We start from the raw sequence: 15,198 nt of genomic DNA, 5'->3' as shown, positions 1-15,198 counted from the left end.
TTCACAGTTGCACTATCTAAAATACTCACTGTGTGTGGTTATTGAATGTGTTTTAAACAATCCGCAGATGTTCAATACGAATACAGCATAAATCCTACTAGAACAGTTCCCACGCCACAATTCTCACACCAAACCTTAGAAGACTTTCCACGACACTACGAACGAGCTCAGCCGTGACCTTCACTAATGCATCGGCAACTGGAAAACCTGTCGATGATTCACAGTTACGTCAGTCAGCTGTGTAATCAAAGAGGGCGTTTATCACGTATGGGGTGAGAATTATGCATACATTTTGTCGGGGAACTTCAAGATATTAATTTACTCAGGAGACTACGGTGTAAGTGGGTAAATAATATTAAACGGATCTCAGGTTAGGTTATACACGAAGCCACGTAAACGCATATTTTGATAAATGGTCGTTGTATCAGTGATGACAAAACCCAGGAGCCCAATTCAGACCTTCTACAAGGGGCAGCACAGCCAATTGACGGTCAGTTCTGGCCGCGTCCTGCAGTGTAGAAAATCCCATATGTAAACACGTGTACAAGGCTGTACCAACATAGTCGCTCTCCCTATGACCAACCTTATTTTTTATTTAGTGTTCTGACTGACGACAGGTCCATATGAACAGGATCCTTCCATCCTTTTCTCTTCTCGGACTGGGACCTGTTCATATACGTTCTTGGCAGATGATCCAGAAGTGGTTTGCCATTGCCTTCTTCTGTGTGTGAATGGAGTAATTGTTGGGATGCCACGGAGGAAAACTCCGTGTTGCCTAGACCACGGCCTTGCCCAACACAAGTTATAAATTCGAACCCGAGACCCCAGGATTACAAGGCCAGCGTTCGAACCGCTAAAAAAGTTAGAGGGTGGCTGAATGCAAATGTCTTAGAAGAGGGTGTAGGGAGTGGAGGGGGTTAATGTTTATATTAAGTATTTCTTAAATACTCCCGAGTACAAAATACAACAGCGTATGACCTCGCATACCTACACAGCAACCACACATCAGCTGTCAATCACAGGAACGAGACATGCGCGCGCAACATTTGTAACGGTGCACAGCCTCCGATGACGTCATGTATCACTGAATGACTCGTTATCACACCGTGACCGACTTCGCGGACCCAAGAATGGCACTGCTAGGAATTTCTGTTCCCTCCACGAAGGAAAATCTGGTGGGCGCTCCGTCCTCATTGACTCTGTACTCATTAATCAGGATTCCCGCCAAGGCCTCAGCTCTGAGAAGTCACATTAATTTGCTCGCGAATATATTTCAGATGAGAACAAAATTTAGATTCCGCCAAAAAATGTTTATGGGGAGCTCTTAAATCCGTTCGGTAGTTTCGGAATAATAACATATGGGCAGATGGACACTCAATTTGGCGCAGTTTCTGCAAAATTAGTAATCTACTCAGAACACTTAACCTAACGACAAATGAATGCTAACATGATAAACAATTACAATTATTTTCCCCAATAATTTATACTAAATGTTGTGGTTTGCAGAATTCGCTAAATAATTTGAATTCAGAGGGAAATTGGGAGCTTTCAGTAGTCATTAAATTATTTACTAGCAAAATTTTCAGTCTCGGAATTAAGACGATCTTACCTGCGATAAAATTCCATCTACAGCGCAACACACAGGCAGTCGCTGACACCAACCAATCCACGGCAATGCAGCTCCTAGCAAACAAAGTTATGGGCTCTTGTCGCACGAGACAACTGACCCCTGACCTCGCTAACCGTTACAAGAACCCGATGTGCAATGAATTACGAAAACTGTAAACCGGTAGTGACATATTAACGACCTCATTTCCGGTTCAAATACAAACGGGACCTGCTACTTCATTACTTCGCATTTAATTCGTTAAAACAGACATAATCAAACTCGGTAAGTTCACCGAAGCTTGATCTATGATTTGCATGACAGTTATAAAGTAGGTCACGACGATTTCAGGTTTCTTTTCGAAACAACGTAACGCTATGTACGTAAAAGTAACAGTTTATAGATCAAATTATTACTATCACGTATTTATTTACGTCAAATTATATGACTAATGAGTGATTAACTTGAAAGTATATAAAAGGAAATCCATGAGGCCTACTTTAAGGTACTACGCCGAGGAATTCACCTGGAGTACCTTAGGTTAAACAACGAACAGCCCCCAGGCACATATTTGAACCTGGAACCTCACAACACGAGACGATAATGCTAAACACTCGATCACGAAGCTCGGTCCATTACTACGTAAAATAACAGCAGCCTAGCCTATACAAATAAAGCTTGTCTGTGGTATTAAGGTGATATTCGCTCAATCGTAAATTCACAATTAATTAATTAATTAATTATACATCAGTTTTCAGAATTCTCCAGCCTTGTGACAACGTTATATAAAAAATAGCCTTAACTCACGTTATCTGTGATATTTCTGTGCAAGTCCTCAAACAGCTAGGGTAAAAGATCTCCTAGATTCTAGGGCGGTATGAGCAATTACCTCAGGTGTGTGCTAGTTAATTATTAAAACGACTATCAACTGCGCTGAATGCCAGTCATTATAAAGTCGTTTACTTTAACATTGTCTTGCGCGTAAGTTTAAACTCAGGATCGCAATATAAATCTCAATGACAAAACAGTTCATTTATTCAAGGCATCATCCGTTCAGCTTGGAAAGGGTCAAACTTCTAAGAGTGATAATCAGTCAGAGAAGTTTCCTGGCCTAAACAAAGATTTACAGTATCATCCATCACAGTGGTCTGCGTCTTTCCGCAAGATTAGTTTTTGAACAAACAGACGGATATTAATGGAACATCACGCCACTAGAGGCCATCCCGCCTCCATATTTAAATTTAATAAAAATCATAATTATAATAATAATAATAAAATTTTAATAATTATAGGAGCAACTGGAACTGTCTCCAAATCAATCAAAAAATATTTGGCCAACATCCCGGGCGATCACGACGTCAGGGAACTGCAGAAGACCGCCATTTTGGGAACTTCAAACATAATCCGAAAGACGCTTTCATAAAATAAAATTATATAATACATGTAATACATATTAAAAACAAAATGTATCCCGGAAATAGCTGCTGCCCTATGTACCTTAAGGTACAAGGTCTGTCCCGGGTACATGGAAGTACATACTCCATAAAGTGGTGAATATTTAATGGGATAATAATAATAATACGTTCTTGTAGAATAAGCCTTGTGGGCTGTTAAAATTCAAATTACTTCCGAAATTATTAATCGGTTAAAGACATTTGGCAGGACCCCTTGGACTCTGACGCAAGACCACAACAGAAAGTTGAGGACGGGACTCAAACCCACGATCTCACTGCACGAGCGATCAAGGCCCACGTTCCAGACCGCGCGGCCACTATGACCTAATAATAACGTAGGGTAGTGCGAACTTGTGAGGCGGGAACAACACTAATAATATGATTATAAAATTTCGTGAGACGATTTCTTTATAGAATGGAAAAATAGCGGAAAATTTGGTTTTCAGTTTTTCTGCATGAGGTAATGATTAGATCACTGGAGCTACGGATGTCAAATTAAGTCTGGAGGTAAATCATAAACCTAGAAATGTGTACGATGTTTAAAAGTACAAACAAGTACACGGTCAGACAACTTTACTCCTAACAGTTAAAAACACAGCTGAACGACGCACAGAGATCACTCATTTCGAGGCTCCCTTGTGACAAGAGATGAGGCAGTTGTGATTGGCTACTCAAACTCCGGCGAAAATGCATTCTCGGCTGCGTGGCTCCAACTGTGTGCGAAATGGACGGTGCACAGCTGTTACAGACTCATTCTTCGCTAACTGCATAACACACCAACTCCTCTGTCGCGGAGAAACCGATTTCTGAACTAGTGGCCTCTACCGGAGGCGCGGAACACCACCAAACACCGAGATAATTCGAAAAAATAAATCTTTTTCTATCGACTGGAGTAGGTGTGAAGTTCTGAGTACACCGCGTTTGTTTTAAGTATAAATTTATTTTGTGTTCATCCTGTATAGAACACAAACTATGTCCAAAATAACAGTTTTATGTATTATAATGAATATCGTCCGAAATTTTCAAAATTTCAACTTCGTAATTTGCACTGGTCACTAAATTCTACCAAGATGATCAAATCGAGACGAATCTGAAAAATTCTGTGCACAAAGTTGTGGTCTGAAAACCGGAAGGAAGTAACCACTCGAAAGGCCGAAACGTATTTGGATTCGAAATATTAAAATTCGTCTTTAATAAACAGGGTGTGGGATGGATTTATCCTTCTCAGGATAGGGACTATGGTAATGAACCCTGGGGGGTCACTGAATTACCGGAAGATTTTTTGACTAGCTGATTTACTATTAACTTCTAAAGAATGTCTCTGTAATTTAAAATATACACTTATTCAACAGACATTCCTCACGTAAAAAACTACACATTAATAAAATACTTTTATTCATGTATGTAATTCAAAAGCTCGTAACCTTAGGATGGTACAGGTTATTATTGTAGGTGCCTGCGAATTCATTACTATAAGCTCCGATCTTAGGTTCCACCACCATTCTTCCACACAGTAAATAAAAAATCTAATTCCAACTTTCCAATCTTCTACGCCGGTGCCTACTCTTCAAAAGTCTAATTTTAAATTATGTTTTAAGGGACAAGATCATTTACCCCACAGCTGACGTAAATTCCTAACCTATACGGACGACTACGTCACGCCATGATGCGAAAAGCATCGAGGTCGTTACCATCGCAAACCGATTCGTTGGCGAACGAGACTCAACTCGGTTCCAATTTACTTACTCCCCCACAATCTTGTTCCAGTATCAATCGCTTGTCATTCACAGGTTTCAGTTCCAAGTTGCGAACCTGCACGAAGCAGACCTCTGAGATACAATCTCGCTATTTTATAGTGGCCGCTGGTCTACCCAGACAGATGTCAGGCATCGGATACGAAAAGAGAGGCGGTAATAATGTATATTCCGACAACGCCCAGTGGTTACCTAACCCGTGCGATCGCTTCAGCCTCCGATATAATAATAAACATTCTCCTACCGTAAAGCATCATATTTTGTTGAATAAACAGTTCCGACTCATGCCACCTAAACATTCACTTGGGTTCGGAATGATCCGCGGGTGTGCCTAACAGCGCCTTGCTGGTATGAAAATTGCCTAGCTTGCTGGGAGACTATACGTAACGTAGGTACCAGCTGATTCAAACGCCTTCAGACACGCGAGTTCGTAAGAATGAATACAGCCGCGCAAAACTCAGCGGCCTCCACAAAATAACTGAACAGTAGCACGCTGACCTGCACCATATCAGAAGTGAGAATCTTTTATTCATTAGTAGAGAAGGAGGATTTTGCAAGACTGAAAAACAACTTAGAAGCATGCAACACACAGAAACATTAACTTCTAAGCCACATTCAAAACTTTTAACACTAACAGCCTCGTTTTGGAGACATCTGACAAACTTCTCATATAAACCTAATGCGACCATCTGACTTACGTACTGCTGTCTGGGATAAATTAATCAACAGAATTGACACCGGGACATCGTACCCAATTCGACTACAGATCACACCACAATTTATTCTGACTGCAGATTTCTAATTTTCTCAAGTATAATTCCCGAACAGTCACTCTAGGCCAGACCTTTGTCTGTTCATTATCCAAGATAATGTTATTTATCTATTACACGTCTCCTGCTGAAAAAGTCTCGTGAACTCGTTTTAGCTACTCCATATTTCGCCAACGAAGTTCCCTGGGTTTCGGTTTGAGGTCAGAATAAACATCACAGCTTCTGATAAACAACATAAAAGTCTGAACTCAGTAGCGGTGTTGTGTGTTTTCTCGCAAATAGCCGCCAAATTATTCTATTATTCAAATTTGATCTGTTCTTTAAATGGTTATATAACATCAGATTCATTTACGACATGTCAACTGACAAATCGAGAAACGTCAAATTAGAGCTTCATTTTAAAGAGGCTGGATTTATGACTACCTGTTTAAGACGGACAACTGATGATCAATTAAGCATAGATCATTCAGCACAGACAGCCTGACTAATCGAGAAACCGAACACTCATCCACACGACAGGAAGTAAGCAGATCTGAAGAATTACACTGGTTCTGTGCCCAAACTATTGAGTAAATCACATGCGACTCTTGAATCAAAATACCCCACGATTTGCTTATTAAACCCCCAAATATAATTGGGATCACCTCTATGCTTCAGGCATGTTTCCTATCAAAAACGAAAAAACCTGATATTTTGCATTTAAATAGAAAAAAAATAATTACTGAACAAAAGACCGTCCAAATAACATCTGAGAATTCCGTACCGCAAAGAAAACACAACTTCATCATTACGAAGACCACTTGATTAAAGATTATCAAGGAAATTATTTGTTTATTCTGAGAATTACACGAAATAAAAAATTCTGATTCATTGAATGTTAAAACAGGTGAGACTCACTCACTCTCACTCACAATGGCGCAGGAAATTCTTTGAAAAGTCGATTGCGTACTCATCTTGTCAAAGAATAGCCACTTTCTTTATGGAACCCGAAGGTTCATCACCGTGTTCACAAAATCCCGCAACCAGGCTCTATCCTGAGCCATCTGCATCCAATGCGCTCCACCGATTCCGATGTCCGTAAGGCCCTTCTTAACGTTAACCTCTCACCTGCGCCTAGGTGTCCTCCTCGCCCCTCCCAACCTCCATACGTGCCACATGTCCTGCCCACCTCATCCTCCTCGATTTAATCACCCTAAGAATATCAGGTGAGGATTACGGGCCTTGAAGCTCATCATTACGAAATTTTCCCCATGATCCGTCTTCCCCCCTTTTAGGTCCAAATATCCCCCTCAACACTCAGTTATCAAAGACCCTCGATCTATGATCCTCCCTCAAAGTGAGAGACCAGGATTCGAACCCATACAGCACAACTGGCAAAATTACCATTTTTGTACATTTTAACCTTACAAGACGAGAGGACAAAAGATTTTGTTTGGACGATAGCAAACATTCCCTGAATTTAATCTTCCCTTGGTTTCGTCATTAATGTGATAATGATTTCTCAGTTTCGTCCCCAAATACTTGGATTTTGTCACATTTTCGGACGATTCATTAGCTACCCTTACATTCTGGTTCTGTCCTGAATTCTGATGCTGAGACATTGTCATATACTTTGTCTTTTCTGCATTTATTTCTAGACCAAAATCCTCACTAGCCCTTAGGTGTTCCTGTGTTCGCTTTCAAAGTTCTGTAGATTCTGGTTATACGAAAACCCATCACGAGACACGAACCCAGGCCAATTCCCTCGACCTCCGAACCTCATAACCTACTTCCCTAATACACAACTAACTCTGACAGTAGAACAGTAAACGCGGTGATCACGCGACAGAGTCAATACCGGGCTGTGCCGTGTCGTGCCCGGCACAGCCACCAAATAACCACAATGAATATAATAAGACTGGCGTATGGCAAAACGGAAAATGGTTACGTGCTCGTGCTGGAAATCGTGGAATTGTCCCTTGCTGGGTTAAACCATTCCTCGAAATGGTGCCTTACAACTACAGGCTGTCCCAAAAATATTTACACACAAATCCAATTAAAGAAATAAAAAAATTGTTAAACTAAATACGTGAATTATCGAATCCAGCGCAGGTGTTCGAAGTGACCGCCGTTTGCTTCGTGGCAGTCGACAGCCTTCAGAAGGTACAGTCATACAAAGAAAACCTAATCTCATATATATATACTTCCGTAGAAGGTGGTGATAATTTTTATGGGCGATTTTTAAAACAAAACAGATTTAGTGATTGATCATTTTAATATGGAAAGTAAGCCACGGCGGCCTTCCTCATGAAGAATGACGACTCATTCTTTTCGATCAGGACCATCCTTTTGTTTCCCGTCTCCTTCCACAGAAATCCAAGCTCCTTCGCAATGTTTCTTAAGCTTCATCCTAAAAGAGTGTGTCGGTTTTTAAAAACCGGTTTTTTGGATGAATTTGTAAAATTCGAAGACCGGCTTTTAAAATTTAAAAAAAACCGGTTTTACATACTAGAATTAATATGTAAAAATTTCTGTTAAACGAACTAAAAAATTTAAAGACTGAAATTAGTTCCAAATTATTAAATGCTTTAGAAGTACGAATTCGAGAAAGAAGACAAGTTGGATTGGTAACCCTTTTGTTACATTTGCAAAATCCACGAAACATTTCGACAAAGAAATCTAGTGAATTTCCACTACTTTCGAAACTCGATATATTATTAAGTTATCTGGAAAAATACTGTCTAGAATTTATCCAAATTCTTGTATGGAAACAGATTCCGATGACGAATATATCGGAGACGGAGAAACTATTAATCAGGGCAAAGCTCGAAAAGAAGGTTTCTTGAGGAACCTGAAGAGATAATATCAAATCCGAAGACACTGAAGGGCGAATTTTCAGTATTTGAAAAGAACAAAGAATTTGGATTTATTATTTGATGCCCTGAAAACGATAAAACCAAGTTCAGTAGCCAATGAGAGAGAATTTTCTATTTCAGGCAAATTTGTATCTGGAATAAGAACAAGATTAAGTAATCGTTCAGTGGACATTTTATGTTTTTTGAAATCATATTTCCTGAAGAAAAACACTAAAAGGAATAAAAATTTGTATTTTGTACGGATTATAGGTATTTTAGTTTTTTATTTGGTTCTGTATGGAGTATATTTTATTTTGTTATATTTTTGTAGTTCCATAAATATTACATAAACTGCAAATTTTTAAAATAAGTATAAATATTTTTTACTGTTTTAATTATATTTTGTTTGTTTTTTTTTGTAAAAATTCGAAAATCGGTTTTTTAAAAAGTCGGTTTTTCATAAACTGCAAACCCAATTACGCATCAATGTCCGTCACACGTTTCTGCACTTTTTGTGTCTTGCCGGGCGTGCAGGATAATGTCAATGTGCCTCATGCCGTTCTTGCTCTCCAGAAGCTCCTCTGACCGTCCCTTCTGGAAACTTTAGTTCGCTCTTCCAATATTTTTTCCCGCCTTCAACGGCTGATTTCTGTAGGTTTACCTTCGGGCACCTTTCATTTTCCTACTGAACTGCTTTCTCCATAATATCAAATAAATTCTCCCGTGTTTTTGTCCTCTTTTTGTAGAAGAATCAGACTTCAAAAGTTTTGGTCGCCTTTTTCAGGTTCTCTCAAAGTAGATAAAAAGACGCACAATTGGTACGAGGTAAGACTTACGGAAAAATACGTGTCGGTAACTCAGAACGAACAAGATCCATTTAGAGCAGGGGTGGCCAACCCAAATGATCTTTCGGGCCACTTTGGAAATGCATCATAACTCCGCTGGCCACATGTAAAATTATATATCCCCATATTAGATTTAGATACACTATAGACATGTTTTTGGAGTGAAAAATTGAAACATAATGAGTTATTATTATTATTGTCTTTACTATTATTCTTACATGTAAACATAGATAATATAATAATAATGATACTAAGCCTACATTGTAAAGAAATATATAGCACTAAAAATTAAATATAAAAAATATATAAATATGAATGAAATAAAAATAATGAAACAGGCAATATCTGTCATATATTCGCAAGAATATTATTTTAAAATCAAAGTTAATTTTTTCTCATAATTTCGACAGATAATTTTTGAATATATGGATGCACAAATAATGTATTTTTTTAATACATTGGTTTTCACTACTTTGGCCATTATAAAATAAATATATTTTGTAAAAGTGTGATAAATCTCGCGGGCCGGAAAAATGTTCAAGGCGGGCCACATGCGGCCCGCGGGTTGGCCACCCCTGATTTAGAGTACAATTTATCATATTTAAAAAAACCACATAACATGAGAACAAATAATTAGTGCAAAATTAATAAAAATTATATGTACGCTGGTTCAGATTTGGAATAGATACGTCGAGATTTTGGCCTACTTCGGAAGACTGCGTAATATTTGTCTCGCAATTTGTATTCCGAATTTTCTTAAGAGAAATCTGTAACACCAAACCACAATAACTGGGCCCCTTATATGTAAAACAGAAAATAGTACACCAAGGGAACTTATAATAAACATCGGGACTATGAAAACAAATTTGTTGCAAATCTGATGCTCGGCGAAAGTACGTGGGGGCTGTCTTCTTAACTTACGGAAAAAATTCCTTCAACATATTCCTTGCACGACACACTTTAAAAACTCAGGCACGAGGTCAAGGTGGACCAGCGTCATCTGTCTCTGGGTAAAACACATTCCTTACCAAGACGAAAGACGGTTTAACGTGTATACTAAACACATTAACGGTCATCAGGAATGCGTTACGTGTCCGGATATTGAATTACGCTTCGGGCAAAGTAACGCACCCACTGAAGTCGTCAACACTACTCGACCGAGCCACGGGGCGTCTTAAATCCGGCCGCCATTTCTTGCAAGGACGAAAATCGTGTAAAATCGTGAACTGAATCTTCGATATGATAAAGACATTGTCACGATAAAACCCATAAGCTATTTCTAAGACCCCTGGGAAAAATAAACATCATACAAATATTTTGGTCGAAAACCCTCCAGAAAAGAGACCAGTTGGAAGACCTAGAAGTAGATCACAGGGTCATATTAAAATAGACTTAAAATATTTCTGTTCGAGTTACATAAAATACGAGGAGCTGAGCAACTATTAGCTTCGCAAGAAACAATGTATCGTAACAATTTACGTGTCCATGAAGACTGAGACCAAAGATGGCTGTCTTCTAGGTTATTGCGCCGTGTACTCTGGTAGAAGTTTACCGACGTTTCAGATGTCCTTCCTGCCTCCATCATCAGGTCGAACGTCGGTAAACTTCTACCAGAGTACACGGCGCAATAACCTAGAAGACAGCCATCTTCAGACTCACCGCCGTGAACACCTCAGGTCCTACAGACTGAGACGACATTGCGCGATGTTTCTCTGTCCCATATGTACAAAAGTCAGTGTCCTGCTGTGTCAACGAGGGTTTCACCCGTTCCCACACCGCCGGTCGTCTCCAGAAGCTGTCTCATCCATACACGTCCGAGATACCCGAATTATGTCTACGGCGTGGGAACAACGCTAAAGCGATTAGCAGAAGAGCAACACACTGACATCTATGAACAGGTGACAGAAAACCTTCATCCTACACACGGACTACGGATCCAAACGTTTACGAGTCGCAAAATGACGTCGGAGTTGTGTATAGTGCAAATTATTTTTTGGCTCGGAATAATCTGAAACAAGACGCTTTTCCATTGGTTTTCAACTTCGCCTTGGAATACGCCATCAGAGAGCTCCAAGGAAACAAAGTGGGGCTGAAAATGAATGGAACTCACAGCTTCTAATCGATCTATCGTATACCAACGATTTGACTTTCTTAGCTGGAAACGTAAATACGATGAAGAAACGCATAAATGCTCTATCAGATGCTAATAATAACGTTCTTCTAGAAGCAAACGTAGAGGAAATGAAGTACGTTCATGTCTCGTCAGGGTACACTTTGAAAATGTGGCAAAATTTAAATATCTGTAAACAGCTTTAACAGAATCAGAATTACATTTGCGAGGAAATTACGAAGAAGTTAACTTACGGGAATGCTTGCTATCAGAAAGTTCAGAATCTCTTCTAACCAACTAGATGGCTTACCGAACCCAAAGGTTCATCACCGAATTAACCAAAGCCCTCCACCGGACCCTGTCCTGGGCCAACAAAATCCAGTCTCCTTCGACTCCTATCTCCCATAGATCCCGCCTGAGATTATCCTCCCATCTACGTCTAGGTCTCCCCAGAGGTCTCTTCCCCTCAGGCTTCCCAAATAGTGGACCCAACCAACCAGATGGCTTACCGAACCCAAAGGTTCATCACCGAATTAACCAAAGCCCTCCACCGGCCCCTGTCCTGGGCCAACAAAATCCAATCTCCTTCGACTCCTATCTCCCATAGATCCCGCCTGAGATTATCCTCCCATCTACGTCTAGGTCTCCCCAGCTGTCTCTTCCCCTTAGGCTTCCCAACCAATACCCGGTGCACACCTCTTGTCCCATCCATGAGCGCTACATGCCCAGCCCATCTCATTCTTCTCGCCTTAATCACCCTCACAATACTGGGGGAGGAGTACAGATTTTTAAGCTCGTCAGTATTTCTCATCTACAAGTAAAATTAAAATACATAAAAACTACAATTTCGCATGTTGTTTTCCTGAACGTGAAACTTGTCTCGTGCGTACGGGGGGGGGGGGGGGCGGAATGAGACTGCCTGAAAAAAGGATAATTTGGGCCCAAACAAGCTTCGTAATTTGTACTCTTTGCCAAATACTAATGTTAACAATGAGGATAATATTAAAATGTATGTGAAGGAAACACGGTTAGAGGTTGTGTCTGGATTCATCTAGCTCAGGACAGAGACCGGTAGCGAGCTACTGTGAACACTAATGACTCTTCCGGTGTCATAAAAGGCGAGTACTCTTAGCTTACGAAGTTACCGCTCGTAATAAGTAAACAATATTCTAAACACAAGTTACGTAGAATGACAGCGGTGCATGTTGATTACAATAGACAGAGACCAATTAACAACGTCGAAGAACTGGTTATGACGTGGTCCTCAGTTCGTTGAACCCAACCAATTAAAACGTTCCAGCCCGGTGCGTTGTAATAAGATTCCCGACAGCTGAAATCTGTTCATTGCCTTCCTTCACAAGGACCTAGGTGTGTGATTAAACCACAGCACGGCTGCGTATGGATAAAATAAATACTTTTAAACAGAAACTTTTAACTTCGAGACAGTATATGACACACGTTCGCCTCAAAATTATAATTTACTTTCCTCGGTATAGACGCCACGGACTCTGGTGGACACGACACTTAATATCATCACATCTGTCGTCTAACTCCCTGCAAATTTAAGTCATCTTTGCTGTTAATTATCTATGTTCATCGGTCGCTTAAGATTCACGATGTTTATGTAAGACTTGAGGTTCTCACAGCGGTGAGTATGAAGATATCCGTCTTCTGGGTTATTGCGCTGTGTAGTCTGGTCGATGTTAACCAACGTTTCAGAGGTCATACTGCCTCCGTCATCAGGGCGATGAATCGCCCTGATGACGGAGGCAGTATGACCTCTGAAACGTTGGTTAACATCGACCAGACTACACAGCGCAACAACCCAGAAGACAGAAATCTTCATACTCATCGCCCTGATGACGGAGGCAGTATGACCTCTGAAACGTTGGTTAACATCGACCAGACTACACAGCGCAACAACCCAGAAGACAGAAATCTTCATACTCATCGCCCTGATGACGGAGGCAGTATGACCTCTGAAACGTTGGTTAACATCGACCAGACAACCCAGAAGACGGAAATATTCATACTCATCGCCCTGATGACGGAGGCAGTATCACCTCCGAAACGTTGGTAAACATCGACCAGACTACACAGCGCAACAACCCAGAAGACAGAAATCTTCATACTCATCGCCCTGATGATGGAGGCAGTATGACCTCCGAAACGTTGGTTAGCATCGACCAGACTACACAGCGCAACAACCCAGAAGACAGAAATCTTCATACTCATCGCCCTGATGACGGAGGCAGTATGACCTCTGAAACGTTGGTTAACATCGACCAGACTACACAGCGCAACAACCCAGAAGACAGAAATCTTCATACTCATCGCCCTGATGACGGAGGCAGTATGACCTCTGAAACGTTGGTTAACATCGACCAGACAACCCAGAAGACGGAAATATTCATACTCATCGCCCTGATGACGGAGGCAGTATGACCTCCGAAACGTTGGTAAACATCGACCAGACAACCCAGAAGACGGAAATATTCATACTCATCGCCCTGATGACGGAGGCAGTATCACCTCCGAAACGTTGGTTAACATCGACCAGACTACACAGCGCAACAACCCAGAAGACAGAAATCTTCATACTCATCGCCCTGATGACGGAGGCAGTATGACCTCTGAAACGTTGGTTAACATCGACCAGACAACCCAGAAGACGGAAATATTCATACTCATCGCCCTGATGACGGAGGCAGTATGACCTCTGAAACGTTGGTTAACATCGACCAGACTACACAGCGCAACAACCCAGAAGACAGAAATCTTCATTCACGATGTTCTTCGGTAATCTGACGTAGATAAGTCGTGCTGTATGAACACGGAGGTCAAATGTAATGGGTCTCACGAGGCCACAAAAGTTATCGCTGAACGTATCGTCCACGTGCTTCGTCATTCGTGTTTTCCTGCTCCAAATTCTGGCAAGAGACAATGCTGAAACACGCCCTGGCACGGCGAACGACGTCCTGTTCCGTCTCCTTGGCGAAAAAGGGAGAGTCTACTTCGCGGTGTCACGCACCAAACTCAGAACTTGTGTAAAAAGTTTGTGATAGACAAGAGATGGTCGGGGGCTATCGGTCACCTCGGATGTGTACGCAGGAGCGAACCGAGTTAACTCGGAGAAAACCTTGTGACGGTGGCATGTCGTCTACCACGAATCTCACGGGCCTCTGCGCTAAGAAGCCGGAGTCTAAACGGTCCCAAAAATCCTCTACACCCGCGAGTACGAGACGACGCTCCACTGGAATGCAGAATCCATTTTCACTTTCACACCGCTGGTCCATTGTGGGTTACCTTTAGTGAATTCGTGACTGGCGAGTGAACGCTAATATCAAAGACACACCAGCAAACGGCAAAGGAAGTGGATCAGTAAGGAACTGGGCCACGTAAACAGGTGCAAGCCGATACGAGTCGTAGAAAACACTTTCGAAAAAATTATCGTTCGAGATTTCACTTTTGCAGAATTCGAAACAGCGGACACAATCATCAGAAGACAGAAAACACGAACAAAAATACTAACATTTACCACTGTTTTAATCTTATTATATGATGGATTACTGTACTGCTGTTTCTATAGACTTAACATTCGTTCAGTACACTGAAAACAAAATCGATACGTTTCGGAAGCTGACTCCGCTTCCATCTTCAGGTGAATCTCTCTTTTTTTTCCCTCAAATTGAAGGTGTGTGGCAACCCTGCGTCGAGCAAGTCTATCGGCGCCATTTTCCCAACATCACGCGCTCACTTCGTGTCTCTGCGTCACATTTCGGTAATTCTCGCGTTGTTTTTAGACTTAATAGACCACAGTAGAGA

The 15,198-nt window shown here is 41.1% G+C and overlaps 1 protein-coding gene across 6 annotated transcripts in view; it reads right to left on the bottom strand.

Moving 5' to 3' along the window:
• Positions 1 to 15,198, bottom strand: part of LOC110830682 (WD repeat-containing protein 47) — a 123,114-nt gene that overhangs the window by 73,491 nt on the left and 34,425 nt on the right. The gene's annotated exons all lie outside the window — the stretch shown is intronic.

This window comes from Zootermopsis nevadensis, unplaced genomic scaffold (assembly GCF_977971745.1).
Source record: "Zootermopsis nevadensis isolate Lab colony 2312 unplaced genomic scaffold, Znev_1.0 Znev_ptg000003l, whole genome shotgun sequence".
Lineage (NCBI taxonomy): Eukaryota > Metazoa > Arthropoda > Insecta > Blattodea > Termopsidae > Zootermopsis > Zootermopsis nevadensis.
This window is presented reverse-complemented; position numbering and strand designations above follow the sequence as displayed.